Source organism: Hyla sarda, chromosome 1 (assembly GCF_029499605.1).
Source record: "Hyla sarda isolate aHylSar1 chromosome 1, aHylSar1.hap1, whole genome shotgun sequence".
Lineage (NCBI taxonomy): Eukaryota > Metazoa > Chordata > Amphibia > Anura > Hylidae > Hyla > Hyla sarda.
This window is the reverse complement of record NC_079189.1, coordinates 352,048,987-352,065,753: the sequence shown is the minus strand read 5'-3', so window position 1 is coordinate 352,065,753 and position 16,767 is coordinate 352,048,987. Positions and strand designations below refer to the sequence as shown.

At 44.0% G+C, this 16,767-nt stretch overlaps 1 long non-coding RNA gene across 1 annotated transcript in view; it reads right to left on the bottom strand.

The window, feature by feature from the left end:
* Positions 1 to 15,859: 15,859 nt before the first annotated feature.
* Positions 15,860 to 16,767, bottom strand: part of LOC130307458 (uncharacterized) — a 149,621-nt gene continuing 148,713 nt past the window's right edge. The window contains exon 3 of the long non-coding RNA XR_008856640.1: positions 15,860 to 16,000. This is a non-coding gene — a long non-coding RNA (uncharacterized LOC130307458). The remainder of the gene's footprint in view (positions 16,001 to 16,767) is intronic.

The following is a 16,767-nucleotide window of genomic DNA, read 5'->3' as shown; positions in this document are numbered from 1 at the left end:
TGCAGGATAGGGTCTCTGTCTTTGAAATGCAGGATCTTTGCCAGGAAGGGCCGGGGGGCCCCCCGGGTACAGAAGGTCTGGCTGGGACCCTATGAGCCTGTTCCACCGAGAAGAAAGGAGAGAAAACATCCGCAGGCAAAATCTCTTTGAGACAGAATTCCAGGAATGCCACAGGATCAACTCCTTCCGCCTTTTCAGGAAGGCCCACCAGCTGAACATTATTGCTCCGGAGGCGATTTTCAAAGTCGTCAGCTCTGTCGAAGATTCCTCTAAACTGATGCTGTAGATCTGCTTTTTGTTGAGGGACAGGGCGGAGAGTATCCTCAACTGCCGAAACTCTGTGTTCCATCTCCAGCTCTCTCAACTTCTGAGTTTCATGGCGCAGGATAACAAAGTCTTGTCTAAGCTCATCCACGTTAGAGATCATGGAAGTATGGCAAGAGGTGATTGTAGACAAAATTTCAGTAAAGCGCAGGTCAAAGGTGGCCCCATAATACTGCATGTTTTCTGGAGAGGGAAGAGGCACCAGACCAGCAGGACAATCCGCCAAGAGCACAGACTGCCCAAGTGAGAAACAGCCCGATGGATCCTCAGCTCTGGAAAATTGACTAAATGTCTTTGCAGCATTAGCCACCACTTTAGTAGAGAGAAGTGTCTCTGCCACAGTGGTACTTTGTGAAGATCCTTCATCTAAAGAGTTGTCCTCATCCGAGGAAGGGTGAGCCACCCCAGCTCCTGATTTGTTGCATTTGGATTTGCCCCTTGAACCACCCATTGCAGCCCAAAGTCACTCAGCAGAGCAAAGACAAGTAATGCAGGGCACAGAAGAGAGGAGCACCACACGTGGCACACAGGGCAGGTGTCCCCCAGTAAGGTAGTACAAAGATCCTTAGTAGACACTTCAGGTACCAGAGGATTGCAACTCAACAGCAGATGAGGGTCAATAGCTTGTAGGACCTTCACTCCAATAAAGATTCCACACAGGAGAGCACCTAGTACTCCCCTGGCATCGCAGCCACCACAAGTCCCAGCAATCCCAGCAGTGAATCAGGATCATACAGTTCGGAACCGGACTCTATGGAAGCTGCAGGAGGGGAACAATATTATATAGTGCCAGCGTCCTTTAAAGTCCCAGCAAGCCCAGAGGTGGGCTGAGGCAATTGCTCTACTGAGTAGCAGCCACTGTAACACAGGCAGCATGGTAGTTTCCAGGGAAACCCAGCTCAGGCTCAAGCCCCGCCCACGAAGGCAAGCAATGGCGGGGTTTCCGGCTGCAGCGGTTTAATATCAGCACTGGGACCAGGGACCCAAGTGGAGCACCTCACCGGACAAGAACCGCCTTCCACCTCTGTTCCTCACCAGGACCGACCACCTCCACGAGCTCCGCTGCTGCCGGCCAGGAGATCCGCGCATCGCTGCCGGCACCCAGCAGGAGTTGTCCGGACCTTGTCCACCGCTGCAGGAGACCTTCCCAAGCTGTGAGCAGTCCCTCTGGTCAGTATCCCCATGGGTCAGGGGTAAAAGTCAGGGTAATTGAAAGCTGGGAAGCGGGAGCTCGGCAGACTTGCGTCTGCTCAGCTCCCCATGCAGGACACGCCTAGGTCAAAATGTGCCTCTTTTAAACATGGTTGGTGCTTCTATTTTCTATTTTGTTCATAAAAATGTTGGCTACATAGTCTAGAATTCACAATTGTGTTAAGATAGGTGATATAATATTTAAAGAGGAAATTGACAAAAATCAACCACCCATTAGAATGTTGCTTTTCATTGATTTTCTAAGCTGTTGAGAATTAAAATAAACCTTGGGTTGGCATCCCTAATTCGTGAAATTGCATACTAGTTCAGCCATTCCTTTCCTGAGGCTCTTTGGGAAATGTTACTAAATGTACTGCCCAGAAATGTATAGTTTATGAGTGATTTACAAGTAGATTAATTGTTGTTGCTAAACATTATTTCACTGTTAGGGTTTTTATAATAGCATTGACATTTCATTTATCCCAATGGTTTTGCCATAAACTTTGATTAAAATAAAGAGCTTAGAACAATTCGTTTTTTTTTTGAGAACCTAGGCGCAACTAAACCGTCATGTATGTTCATTCTGCTTTCACGAAAAGCTATCATTTATCAGTATATTATACATGAATTACTTAGCCATTGATTTATGCATAAACATGACATCTGTCACTATATTTCGAGGAAGTTCTGTCAATCTGCTAAAAAATGGTAACATCACTGCATGATGTGAACATTATGTGCTTGCATGGTCAGAAAAACTGGAAAGTAGCAGATGTCACAGTATGGACAGTCTCTACAGTAGGTCTAGTGCAATGATAAATCATTCTTCACTGATTGTTGGCAAGTTAACAAATGTAAACCAAGGGGGTTTGCAGCTTAATTATTAAAACAGGTTGCTGAATTCAAGGCAAACATGTTATGTGCTTCAATTATTTTTAACTTAAAATTCTGTCCAGTGTGGGCGTACACCAATGTATCATGCAGAGAAAACATATGTTTATAGTGATGCATTATATGTAAAGTAAGCAAATATTATTTAACAGTTTTGTGCCTGTGATCTGTAAATAAAACAAGATGGAAACAAGTAACAAAACCAATCTCTTCATGAAGCAGGATGTGTAAATGTAAGGCTGTCTAAGGAACAGTTCATCTCTGAAAATACATAACAATACACAAATAGGACAGAATAAATCCAACCAGGTACATATCATAACAAGAATATTAAAATAGAGCTTAAATACAATACGTACACACACAGACACAGTTAGACTAAAAATCAGAAGTCAGACTGAGGACCTGAGAAGGCTAGATATAACTAGTGTTGCTCGCAAATATTCGCAATTCGAATTTTATTCGCGAATATCGCATATTCGCGAATTCGCGAATATTCGCGAATATAGCGCTATATATTCGTAATTACGAATATTAGTTTTTTTGTTTTTTCACAGTACACATCACAGTGATCATCCCTCTCTGCTTCCAGCTTATGTGATGTAAGAAGGCTCTAATACTACTGTGTGAGACTGGTGTGCGAATTTTCGAATATGCAAAAATTTGCATATGATAATTTTCGCATATGCGAATTTTAGCTTATGTTAATTTTTGTACATGCAAATTTTCGCATATGTTAATTTTTGCACACGCGGATATTCGCATATGCGAAAATAAAACGAGAACATTACGAATATGCAAATATTCGCGAATATGACGAATATTCGTCCATATATTCGCGAATATTCGCGAATTCGAATATGGCCTATGCCGCTCAACACTAGATATAACCCCTCCTAGGTTCTGATTGGCTAGCTTCATTAATGCTAAGCTGACCACAGTGCAGCATGCACAGACTGACAAGAACAGACTTTACAATTACATTTTATTCAGCAACAACATCAAAACTACACAACTCCAACGCAAACTGTAGGTTTAATGATTGAAGTTTAAAAAAAACAAAAACAACAAAAAAAAAAAAAACTGTGTGGATTCTGAGCAAGGTTAGGGCTAATCATTGATTTTATTTGTATTATATATTCACACTGTATAAAATTTCCAGACATATTTTATGTACCGATTGCTGCCAAAAGTTTGTGCATAAAAAAAACATATTTCTGTAAATTTTATGCAGAGTGACCCCAGTAATTGAATGGAGTTGTGTTGTGACCCACAATTCAATTACCTCAACCACAACCGCCATTCTAACGCTGTGAGAGCCAACATCACTGTTTAAAGGGGTTGTGCGCTGCCCTGCCTTTTGGAGCTCCGCTCGCAGCGTCCGGAAGTTCATTACTCCGAACGCTGTGTACAGGCTTCCGTGTTCGCGGCTGCCTCCTCGTGACGTCACTCCGCCCCCTCGTGACATCACGCCCGCCCCCTCGTGACGTCATGCCCGCACCCTCGTGACGTCACGCCCACCCCCTCAACCAAAGTCTATGGGAAGGGGGCGTGACAGCGGTTGAGCCCCCTTCCCATAGACTTTCGGAAGCCCGCACACAGCGTTTGGAGTAATGAACTTCCGGACGCTGCGAGCGGAGCTCCGAAAGGCAGGGCAGCGCATAACCCTAGCCTTGTGCATTTAAATGCTTTTTTCTTTTGCTTACAAGATTAAGGCACAAAAAAGTGCACATAGAATAACAGTTAGTTCCCAACCAATTTCGAAATTTTGTTATCTGTGGTTCAGGATTCAATTTAATACAGGTTTGCATTTTAAAATATAATTTAAAGTGCAACTGTCAAGAGTTTTTAGTGCCCCAAACTACTACAATGTTGTTACAGATTTCCATAACGTGAGTGTAACCATACCTTTATGTTTTCTTTCCTTCTTTTTTAACTTATAAAATACACTTTTCCAGCCGTCTGGCACAGTCGGCAAGGCATGGCTTGGGGTTCGCTGCCACGCCTATCCTCTCCTTTCAGCACTGCATGCGCCCCTCCCTTCCTCTAGTACTGCACCTGTGCAGTGAGAGAATAGGCAGCGGGAGCGATCGGCAGCTTTGTCAATGCAGGGCGGTGGTGCACGAACCTCAGGTGGGGCGCATGCGCTGTGTCTTACTATACAGCAATCCCATCGCTGAAAGGAGAGGATAGGTGTGGTGGCGGCAAACCCCAAGCCACGCCTATCCGACTGTGCCAGACCGTGGATCAATGTATTTTTTAAGTTATAAAAGAAGGAGGAAAACCCATCAAGGTATGGTTACACTCACATTATAGACATCTGTAACAACATTGTAGTAGTCTGGAAGGCTAAAATCTCATGACAGTCGCGCTTTAAATTACAGTATATTTTATTGCTCATGATAGTAGGCAGGGCCATCATTAAAATAAATTCCCTAATCTAGCAAAGTAGGATGCAGTATATGTTTACTTTTTTCACTTTGGGGTCTCTGTTACACATATCTTCCTGTTAAAAACAATCACATATGTTGTGGCATGAAATTCCATATCATGTCACTCCATTTTATCTAAACATAGAATACAGTGAAGTATACAGTGGTTTGTATTGTGTAAATGTGATATACATCTGAATCAGCCATAACTCACAAGCACACACATATAATTTACATTCACCTTACAGAAAGTAAAATTGTGTTATCTTAAATTCCAGCAGTGAATTTCCATCCCATTTTGCCTTGATAATGGTGTTACTTCAACTTCTGTAATCATGTGCATAACTATAGCCTTAGCAGCCATAGCACCAGAGGTTGAGGAGCCCACTCAGGTGCAAAAACATTGTATCTTTTGTACAAAATAATAGGTTGGTGGCTTTATGAATGTGCTCTGAAATATGCTGTCATTATGCCTACATTTATATTTTGCAACTAGAAATTAGCGAACCGAACAGCTTTGTGCACTTTCGAGGAAAAAAAATCCTGTTGCTACTACTAAGAAGGGATAATTTTTTTGCTACTTGGAAAAATCCATTGCTTTTGATACCTTTGTGTGCATATAAACACTGGCAGGCATCTTCCACCATAAAGGCATCATTTTTGGTCATTAAATTTAAAAAGAATCTAAAATGTGCTAATGCAGTGTGTTTTTATTCCAACTATTAGTTGCTACCGGGTACCGATAGCCAAACATGTTTGCATAACTTCAATCAGAAGTAAATAGATATACTCCTAGGTGATCTAACAGTGCTATACCTGACTAGTGTTGAGCGGCATAGGCCATATTCGAATTCACGATATTTCGCGAATATATGGACGAATATTCGTCATATATTTGCTAAATTCGCATATTCGTAATATTCGCATTTTATTTTTGCGAAAATTAGCAAATGCGAAAATTAGCATATGCGAAAATTTGCATATGCAAATATTCGCATATGCGAAAATTCGAGCACCAGTCTCACACAGTAGTTTTAAAGCCTTCTTTACAGCACACAAGCTGGAAGCAGAGAGGGATGATCACTGTGATGTGTACTGTGAAAAAAACAAAACAAACAAAAAAAACGAATATTCGTAATTACGAATATATAGTGCTATATTCGCGAATATTCGCGAATATGTGATATTCGTGAATAAAATTTGCATTGCGAATATTCGCGAGCAACACTATACCTGACCTGTAGGGCTCTTAGATAATATTATACACGTGTTTGCCCTATTGTTGGAGTACAGGTTTGGACAGAACTAGTTCTGTCAGAACAAAAACTACGAGAACCAAATTTTCAAAAGTCCACTCATCTCTAATTCCTGCTTACGTTGCTGTTTGACTTTTCTTGTCATTCGGTGGTAGAGGTCCCTTTTTTGCTCTCAGTCCCAATCAACTCTAATTATGCCCCTGACAATAACTTTAAATATGATGTTTTTAGCCCTTATTTGGATGAAATCGCATGAGCCCACCAGTCTTGACAAGGTGATATCACACAGATTGGTTCCTGCCTACACTAAATAGAATCATCTCTCTTTTGGACTATTTTCAAAATGAACTTAGGGTAGATATAAACTAGCTTTTGGTCTGTTTTGGACATGCACTATCTATCTATCTATCCATCTATCTATATCTATGATCTATTCATGGCTATTTTTAAATGCTCTATTTATGGCTATTTTTAAGTAGAGCAGAACAGAGCTGTTTTCTACATACCCTGTGTTCATTTTATGGGCCTTATCTTACCTTATCTAAAAATAAAAAATAAATGATTTTACATAATTATTACATTAACAAAAAAATCTGACTTTACACAATGCTTTATCTTTAATAATACAGAGTAAAACAGTAATTAGTTTAAGACCAATTACTGTTCCATATAAAGATTCCAATTAGTTGAAATTTGCTAATGTGACAATTATAAGTATAGCTAGCATTCTAGAAGTTTCCAAACCAGATAGATAGAAATGAGAAAACATAATATAAAAAGTCAATTAACAGCTCTTAATAATAGCTTAACAACATCTTGAAAAGTCTTTAAAGGGGTTATCCAGTGGGAGGTTTTTCTTTTTATAACAATTACCAATCTTTGGGGTCTAAAAAAAATCAACATCTACTTATCTCCAAAGCTCCCTCAGTGCCTCTGGTTTCCTCTTTCGGTTCCCAGATCATCTTCCTTAGCTGCAGTGTAACTGTTGTCACCAGGAAGCACCCAGGCCCATTGTGTCTCTGAGGTGACATGTCACACTGCAGCAAATTTTTTATACCTCACAATACGGCCATAGTTAGAACAAAAACCTTCCCGCTGCAAAATCCCTTTAACCCCTTAAGGACCAGGCCAATTTTCACTGTAGGACCAGAGCGTTTTTTTGCACATCTGCCCACCGTCACGTTAAGAATTAATATCTCTAAAAAGCTTTTACCGAATATTCTGATTCTGAGATTGTTTTTTCGTGACATATTCTACTTTATTTTGGTGGTAAATTTTCATTGTTACTTGCATCCTTTTTTGGTGAAAAATCCCCAAATTTCATGAACATTTTGAAAATTTTGCATTTTTCTAACTTTGAAGCTCTCTACTTGTAAGGAAAATTGATATTCCAAATAAATGTTATTTTTATTCACAAATACAATATGTCCACTTTATGTTGGCATCATAAAATGGACATATTTTTACTTTTTGAAAAAATTAGAGGGCTTCAAAGTAGAGCAGCAATTTTCAAAAAATTCATGAAAATTGCTAAATCTGAAGGGACAGATGTTACAGAACTACAACTCCCAGCAGGCCTGGGCAGTCTAGGCATGCTGAGAGTTGAAGTTTGGCAACATCTGGAGGGCTACAGTTTGGGCACCACTGTAACAGTGGTCCCCAAACTGTGACCCTCCAGATGTTGCAAAACTACAACTCCCAGCATGCCCAGACAGCCTTTGGCTGTCTGGGCATGCTGGGAGTTGCAGTTTGGCCTTCCTAGTGGTTGCCACAGTAAAGATCACATTACTTTCACTTTCATTTCCCCCGCCCCCACCCAGTCGCTTCCCTACCTGAACCAGGATCCAGCAGTCTCCAGCGAAGATCGGGGGGTCCCCAGGCATGTTCTCCTGCAGGTACCGACCTCCATATTCTCCCCATGTTCCCCGCGACATCCAGGGGTGGGCAGAACGGGGGTTTGCCATGACAACCCACTGTCCTGCTCTGCCATTGGTCAGAATAAGTTCTGACCAATGGCAGGGGATAGGAGGAGATCGCAGCACTGCGACCTCACTCCTACCCTGCAAGATGATCTGAACTGTCACTGACAGGTCAGATCATCACTATTTTCTGGGCTGATCGGGTCACCAGAGACCCGATCAGCCCGGAATAGCAGAAAATCGCATGTCTGAATTGACATGCGATTTTCTGCGATCGCCGACATGGGGGGGGGTCTCGCTGCGGGTTGCGAAATTCCCACGGAGGTATGAGTACGTGCCTGGTCCTTAAGACCCAGGGTGCAGGGACAAACTCATACGTGCCTGGTCCTTAAGGGGTTAAGGGTACTATAAATACAGTACATAACTAGTCCTCACTAACACAAAAGGAAGGAATGATGATTTGGCCATAAAGTTAATGCTTAAGTACTTATTTCATGAGTTTACTCAAAGTTTCTGTGTCAGCAGCATTAAAGCTTAACCCCTTAAGGACTCAAAACAATCTTCCTTTTTGCACTTTTGTTTTTTCCTCCTCATCTTCAAAAAATCATAACGTGTTCAATGTTGCACCTAAAGATCAGTATAAGGGCTTGTTTTTTGCATCACCAATTGTACTTATATAATGACATTACTAATTGTATAACATAATCTGCAGCAAAACAAAAAAAAAATAATGTGTGGCATGAAATGAAGAAAAAAACGCAATTTTGCTAATTTTTAGGGCTTCCGTTTCTACGCAGTGCACTTTTTGGTAAAAATTACACATTATTTTTATTCTGTAGCTCCATACGGTTACAGGGATACCCAATTCATGTAGGTTTTATTTATTTTACTACTTTAACCTCTTAAGGACCAATGACGTTGTGGAACGTCATGGCACCCTGGGCTTTAAGGACCAATGACGTTCCACAACATCATGGCGTTTTCCGGTCCCTGCGCTCGCCGGGCAGAGATCGGAAGCGGATGCCTGCTGAAATGCTTCAGCAGGCATCCAGGGCAAACACCGAGGGGGGCCATGTAGGGGGCCCTTGCGATCTGCAGCGATACCGGGCTGATCGGGTCTCTGGGACCCGACCGCCCGGTAATTTTGCATGATCCCGGCTGTCACAGACAGCCAGGACCATACTGGAGTGTAGGAGCGAGGTGGCAAGCCTGCCACCTCCTCCTATACCCTGCGATTCCTCGGTTAGTTAACCAACCAATCGCAGGGGGGGGGGGGGGTGGTTATTTCCTCCCGCCCTGCCCGGCCCCTGGAAGTCCGGAGAGGACGGGAGGAAGACCAGAGGACGCAGCGGGGGACGGGGGAGTGCTGGGGACCGGCCCCGGTGCTCACCTCGTCCCTGAAGACCCGGATCCCGGCGATGAAGATGGCGGCGGCGGCGACAGGTGAGTTCCTCTTCAGCCGCGTTCGGGCCCTTTACAGCAATGCACGTCGCCGTAAAGCGACATGCATTGCTGTATTGGGACCCTGTATACTACAACTCCCAGCATGCCCAGACAGCCCTTGGCGTCTGGGCTTGCTGGGAGTTGCAGTTTTGCAACATCTGGAGGTCCGCAGTTTTGGGACCACTGTGCCCTTCCAGATGTTGCAAAACTACACATCCTCAGCATGCCCTTACTGTCCAGACATGCTGAGAGTTGTAGTACTGTAACATCTGGCCCTTCAGATGTTGCAGAACTATAGCTCCCAGCATGCCTGGACAGTTTTGGCATGCTGGGAGTTGTAGTTTTGCAATATTTGGAAGGGCACAGATTGGGAACCACTGTATTAGAGGTCTGCAAACTGTAGTCCTCCAGATGTTGCAAAACTACAACTCCAAGCATGCTGGGAGTTGTAGTTAGGCAACATCCTGCTCTAAAGATGTTGCCTAACTACTACTCCCAGCATGCCTGAGAATGTTTGCGAGTTGTGGTTTTGCAACAACTGGAGGCACACTGGTTGGGAAACATTGTCTGTTTCCTAACTCAGTGTTTCCCAACCCGTGTGCCTCCAGCTGTTGCAAAACTATAACTACCAGCATGCATTGATAGACTGTGCATGCTGGGAGTTGTAGTTTTGCAACAGCTGGAGGTTCCCCCCCTGTGAATGTACAGGGTAAATTCACATGGGCAGGGGGCTTACAGTGAGTATCAGTCTGCAAGTTTGCGATGCAGCAAATTTTGCGCGGCAGCTCAAACTCGCAGCGGGAAACTCGTTGTAACCCCCCGCCCGTGTGACTGTACCCTAAAAACACTACACTACACTAACACAAAATAAAATAAAAAGTAAAAAACACTACATATACACATACCCCTACACAGCCCCCCCTCCCCTTACCAATAAAAATGAAAAATGTCTGGTACGTCACTGTTTTCAAAAGGGAGCCTCCAGCTGTTGCAAAACAACAACTCCCATTATTGCCGGACAGTCGTTGACTCTCCAGGCATGCTGGGAGTTTTGCAACAGCTGGAGGCATCCTGTTTGGGAATCACTGGCGTAGAATACCCCTATGTCCACCCCTATGCAAATCCCTAATTCAGGCCTCAAATGCACATGGCGCTCTCACTTTGGAGCCCTGTCGTATTTCAAGGCAACAGTTTAGGGTCACATATGGGGTATCGCCGTACTTGGGAGAAATTGTCTAACAAATTTTGGGGGCTTTTTCTCCTTTCACCCCTTATGAAAAGGTGAAGTTGGGGTCTACACCAGCATGTTAGTGTAAAAAAATAAATTTTTTACACTAACATGCTGGTGTTGCCCCATACTTTTCATTTTGACCAGAGGTAAAAGGGAAAAACTCCCCCCTAAATTCTAATGCAATTTCTCCCGACAACGGATATACCCCATATGTGGGCGCAAAGTGCTCTGGGGGCGCACAACAAGGCCCAGAAGGGAGAGTGTGCCATGTACATTTGAGGTGATTTGCACAGGGGTGGCTGATTGTTACAGCGGTTTTGACAAATGCAAAAAAAACAAAACCCCACATGTGACCCCATTTCAGAAACTGCACCCCTCACGGAATGTAATGAGGGGTGCAGTGAGAATTTACACCCCACTGGTGTCTGACAGATCTTTGGAACAGTGGGCTGTGCAAATTAAAAATTTTGTACAGCCAACAGTTCCAAAGATCTGACAGACACCAGTGGGGGGTAAATGCTCACTGTACCCCTTGTTACGTTCCTCAAGGGGTCTAGTTTCCAAAATAGTAAGCCATGTGGGGGTTATTTTGCTGTCCATGCACCATAGGGGCTTCCTAAATGCGACATGCTCTCAAAAAGCCAAATATGACTCCTTCTCTTCTGAGCATTGTAGTTCGCCCGTAGTGCGCTTCAGGTCAACTTATGGGGTACCTCCTTACTCAGAAGAGATGGGGTTAAAAATTTTGGGGGATATTTTTGGCTATTAACCCTTGCAAAAATGTGAAATTTGGGGGGGAAACACACATTTTAGTGAAAACATTTTTTTTTTTTTTAGGTATGCAAAAGTTGTGAAACCCCTGTGGGGTATTAAGGCTCACTGTATTCCTTGTTACGTTCCTCAAGGGGTCTAGTTTCCAAAATGGTGTGCCATGTGGGTATTTTTTGCTTTCCTGGAACCATAGGGGCCTCCTAAATGCGACATGCCCCCGAGCAAAATTTGCTCTCAAAAAGCCAAATATCACTCCTGTCTTCTGAGCATTGTAGTTCGCCCGTAGTGCACTTCAGGTCAACTTATGGGGTACCTCCATACTCAGAAGAGATGGGGTTACAAATTTTGGGGGATATTTTCTGCTATTAACCCTTGCATAAATGTGAAATTTGGGTGGGAACACACATTTTAGTGAATTTTTTTAAACATTTTTTTTACATATGCAAAAGTCGTGAAACACATGTGGGGTATTAAGGCTCACTTTATTCCTTGTTACGTTCCTCAAGGGGTCTAGTTTCCAAAATGGTATGCCATGTGTTTTTTTTCCTGTTCTGGCACCATAGGGGCTTCCTAAATGCAACACGCCCCCCAAAAACCATTTCTGAAAAACGTACTCTCCAAAATCCCCTTGTCGCTCCTTCGCTTCTGAGCCCTCTACTGCTCCCGCCGAACAATTTACATGGACATATGAGGTATGTGCTTACTGGAGAGAAATTGGGCTACAAATATAAGTATACATTTTCACCTTTTACCCCTTGTAAAAATTCAAAAATTGGGTCTACAAGAACATGCAAGTGTAAAAAATGAAGATTGTGAATTTTCTCCTTCACTTTGCTGCTATTCTTGTGAAACACCTAAAGGGTTAAAATGCTGACTGAATGTCATTTTGAATACTTTGGGGGTGCTGTTTTGATAATGGGGTCCTTTGTGGGGTATTTCTAAGATGAAGACCCTTTAAACCCACTTCAAACCTGAACTGGTCCCTGAAAAATTGTGATTTTGGAAATTTTGTGAAAAATTGGAAAATTGCTGCTGAACTTTGAAGCCCTCTGGTGTCTTCCAAAAGTAAAAACACGTAAATTTTATTATGCAAACATAAAGTGGACATATTGTATATGTGAATAATAAAAAAAATTATTTGGAATATCCATTTTCCTTACAAGCAGAGAGCTTCAAATTTAGAAAAATGCTAAATTTTCAAGAGGTAGAGGCACTCTGGATGACATCCGATAGTGTTTTCAGTGAGGAGGTGGATAGAAAAGAGTGGAGAGTCACACCGCTTTCCTGTTGGTAGGTGAGAAATGTCCGACAGGTATTAGGAGGTGGAAAGAGTGGGTTGTCAAACAGAAAATTTGTACCAAAAGCGGTACAATTTTTTTTACTGAATTTCCCATCTCCCTCCGCCCATTTCCCATCTCCCCTGTCACATTCCCCCTCTCCCTTGTCACATCCCCCGTCACATTCTCCCCCCTCCTTGTCACATTCTCCCCCCTCCTTGTCACATTCTCCCCTCTCCTTGTCACATTCTCCCCCCTCCTTGTCACATTCTCCCCCCTCCTTGTCACATTCTTCCCCCTGTCACATTCCCCCCCTTGTCACATTCCCCCCCTTGTCACATTCCCCCCCTGTCACATTCCCCCCCTGACACATTCCCCCCCTTGTCACATTCCCCCCCTTGTCACATTCCCCCCTTGTCACATCCCCCCCCCCTTGTCACCTTGTCTTGTCCTGCAGCAAATACACTAGGTTTGCCGGGCAGATTTCAAACCTAGTGTATTTCCTGCAGAACAAGTCCTTTCCCCTTCAGCCAATCACAGGCTTTACACCACTGTGGCCTGTGATTGGCTGAAAAGTGAAAGGTCCTAGAAGATGAATAGTGAAGAGAGGACACCCCGGACCGCACGGAGGGGAACGGCATCTGCAGGGACCGGGACTAGGTGAGCAAAAGTTTTTTTTATTTTACTACTTCTTCCTTTTACACTTAGCTCAGTGTTTTTCTAACAGGGTGCCTCCAGCTGTTGTGAAACTACTACTCCCAGCATGCCCGGACAGCCTTTGGCTGTTCGGGCATGCTGAGAGTTGTAGTTTTGCAACAGCTGGAGGCCCCCTGGTAGGGAAACACTGACTTTTAGTATTTTTCTTTACCTGCTCTGGCCGGCCCCCGCAACGGGAGCCGACCCGAGCAGATAATCGCATGTTTTCCCGGGGGCCGCATCGCTATATCGCATTGCTTTTGCGATATATCGTGCAGCCAGGCCGGGAACTCTGCAATTCTACCCCGAGCGTGACTCGGGGTTACCGATCCTAGCAGGGAAAATTAACCCCGAGTCACGCTCGGGAATACCGCTCAGGAGGTTAAAGGTCCATCACGGGGAAAGAGGTCTAGTCGGGACATATAATAACGTTGTGATTGGTGTATAGAAAGTAAAACAGGAGGTAATGATTGGATGGGAGCAATGGAGGGAGATGACCAAGGACGCCTCAAAAAGGCCATCGGTTTGCTCTCTATCATGTGTCCCTCCGTAGTTATCCACTGTTACTTCGGTGATGGCAGCAGTCTAGTAATCTCGTCAATACAGCAGCTATATAGTAAGATAAGTAATCTGGAAGGGCCACTGTCTGACTTCCTTCTAATCAAGACATGTCTGGCTAGTCTAGAGCGGCCACGAGCCCAGACAAATCCAGACTGGTGCGTGGTAAGTTCCCTGAAAAATGTTCTAGGGAGATGGAGAGAGATACTGGAGAAGAGATAAAGAAGGCGTGGGCGCATATTAATTTTTAAGATATTCACTCTTCCCAGCCAAGAGAAGTCCTTACACTACCATCTAAACAAGTCGGTTCTCAGGACCCTCAAGAGAGGGGGGAAGTTGAGTCTGCAAGTGTCCGATAGGTTCGTGGGAAGAGCTAGTCTGCCATTTAAACTGGTAAGACGCACGTAGCTGAGTAAGAACGGTAGATGGGAGGGTGATGTTTAGGGCTTTGCATTTAGAAGGGTTCAATTTGTAGTTGCTGTGGGCTGAGAACTGTCATAAAGTCAGTAGTAAGGAGGGGAGGGAAATAAGTGGGGAGGATAGGTAGAGGAGGAGATCATCGGCAAAAGTCGAGCATTTGTAATGGAACGGCGGAGCAGGAAGACCCCCGATATCTGGGTTTTGGCGGATGGCCACTAGTAAATTAGGGGGATGTTTGGGGAAATTATAGAGATCTGTATAATATTGTCAAAAGGCCTCCAGAATATCGGGAGTCAGGGAGCAAATTGGGCCCGACTGCAGTTAGATCGAAGAAATTAATAGGGTGGACCTTTTTTCTCTAAGGGCAAAGGCTAGGAGCCTACCTGGCTTGTTGCCCCATTCGTAGAACAGGCGTCCGGTTAACTGTTTGTAGTAGTGATGCTTCGAGGAAATCAAAGCAAGTAAGTCACTGCGAACTCGGATGTGCTCGCGCAACACATCATCCTGTTGGTATCATTTGTGTTGCGTCTCTAAAGAAAACAGTTGTCTATGGAGTGCTTCCATATTCGCTGATGTCTCCCTCTTCAGCCGAGCCCCATGTTTCATAAGGACTCCTCTGAGGATGCACTTCAGGGCCTCCCATTTAGTCATAGATGAGGAGGCATCTTAGGCATGATCGGATTGGAAGTTGGATATTGAGTCTTTCAGATCCTGCATGCAGAGTGGGTAATGAAGGAGATACTCATTCAATTTCCACATAGAGTGGGGCTTGGCCAGAGAGGGAAGCAGTAGTGAGCAGTAGACCGGAGCATGATCAGATAGTGTCTTTACACCTATGTCAGTACAGGTGATAGAAGGCAGAAGCTGATGCGGGCAGAAAATATAGTCGATATGACTATAAATTCGTCTCGAGTAGGAATAGAACGTGTAGTCCCTATCCTGAGGACATAATGAACACCAAATGTCTCTAATTTGCATTGAGTGTAGCTTCCTTTTTAGGGCCCGAAGCTTCATAGGGGACACTGTGGAAGTACCAGTCAACGTGTCCACTTGGGGGAAGAGAGGCAAGTTAAGGTCGCCACAAAGGATAATCAGTCCCGTGGCGAAGGCAGAGAGAGCATTCAAGGACCTGAGAAGGAAGGGTACTTGATTGTGGTTAGGAGCATAGATTGCCGCCACAGTGAACTTCTGGGTCGAAATTTCACAGTTTTCAAAAATATATCGTGCCTGTGGGTCTATAAGAGATGAACTAATGTGGATCAATAAGGACTTGTGGGAGGCCAGAGAGACCCCTTCAATCTAGATTCAGGGTTAGTGCTGTGTAACCAGGTTGGGTAGAACTTGGTAGGTATACATGGTATGTGTTTCTACTTAAAAAGTTTTTCCTGAAGTGATGATATGCACCCTTTGTTCGTGAAATGCAGAGTATTTGGGCACGTTTTTCTGAGTTGTTGAACCCTTTGACATTAAGGGTGGCTATTTTTATTTCAGCTGCCATGATGGGGGTATCAGTGTTATCCCCTCAACACAGGTGTCATAGAGGTCCAAGGCATCCAATCCACAAGGCATAGGAGGGAAGTAGTCTAGGTTCCTGTAAAAGGGGAGAAAAAAAGAAAAACTAAGAGAGGCACATAGAGGGAAATACAGAGTAAGAAGCAACCATAAGGGAATGGGTGCAAGGGGACTATGAGAGGAGGCCATATGGGCCAGCAATGGGATAGGTACCAGCCCAATCATTTTTATTTTTATGGTATATGAAGTGACCAAAAATTCACCATGCGGTTTAGCTAACCTTATATTTAAATAGTTCGGACATTTATGCACACGGCAGTGCCACATATGATTATTTTTTTGTATTACATTATTTTATTTATAAAATAGGAAAAGGGGGTGAATTAAACTTTTATTGGGGGGGCTTATTCACATTTATTCTTATTTTTTTTCCACTTTTACCTTTTTTTTAGCCCCCTTGGGGGGCTATACCATGCAATCTTTTGATTGCATACACTGTTCAATGCTATGCCATAGCATAGCATTGATCAGTGTTATCGGAGCTCTGCGGCTCCAGCCTGCTGCGCAGGCATGGAGCAGTAAAGCACTGATCTGACGATGGGGAGGCAGGTGAGGACCCTTCTGTCATCCAGTAAGCTGATCAGAGCATCGCAATTCTGTTGCGATAGTCCCGATCAGCTCAGCTGAGCGGCCAGGATTGTTTTACTTTCAACTTTGATAGTGGCCTCTAAAGGGTTCATGCCGGGCATTGGCCCGATCGCGGTGCCTGGCATTAGCGGTGGGTCGTGGCTGCCCGCAGCAATTGGGACCCATGGGGTTTAACCCGTTCTCCGCTTGTGAGAATGG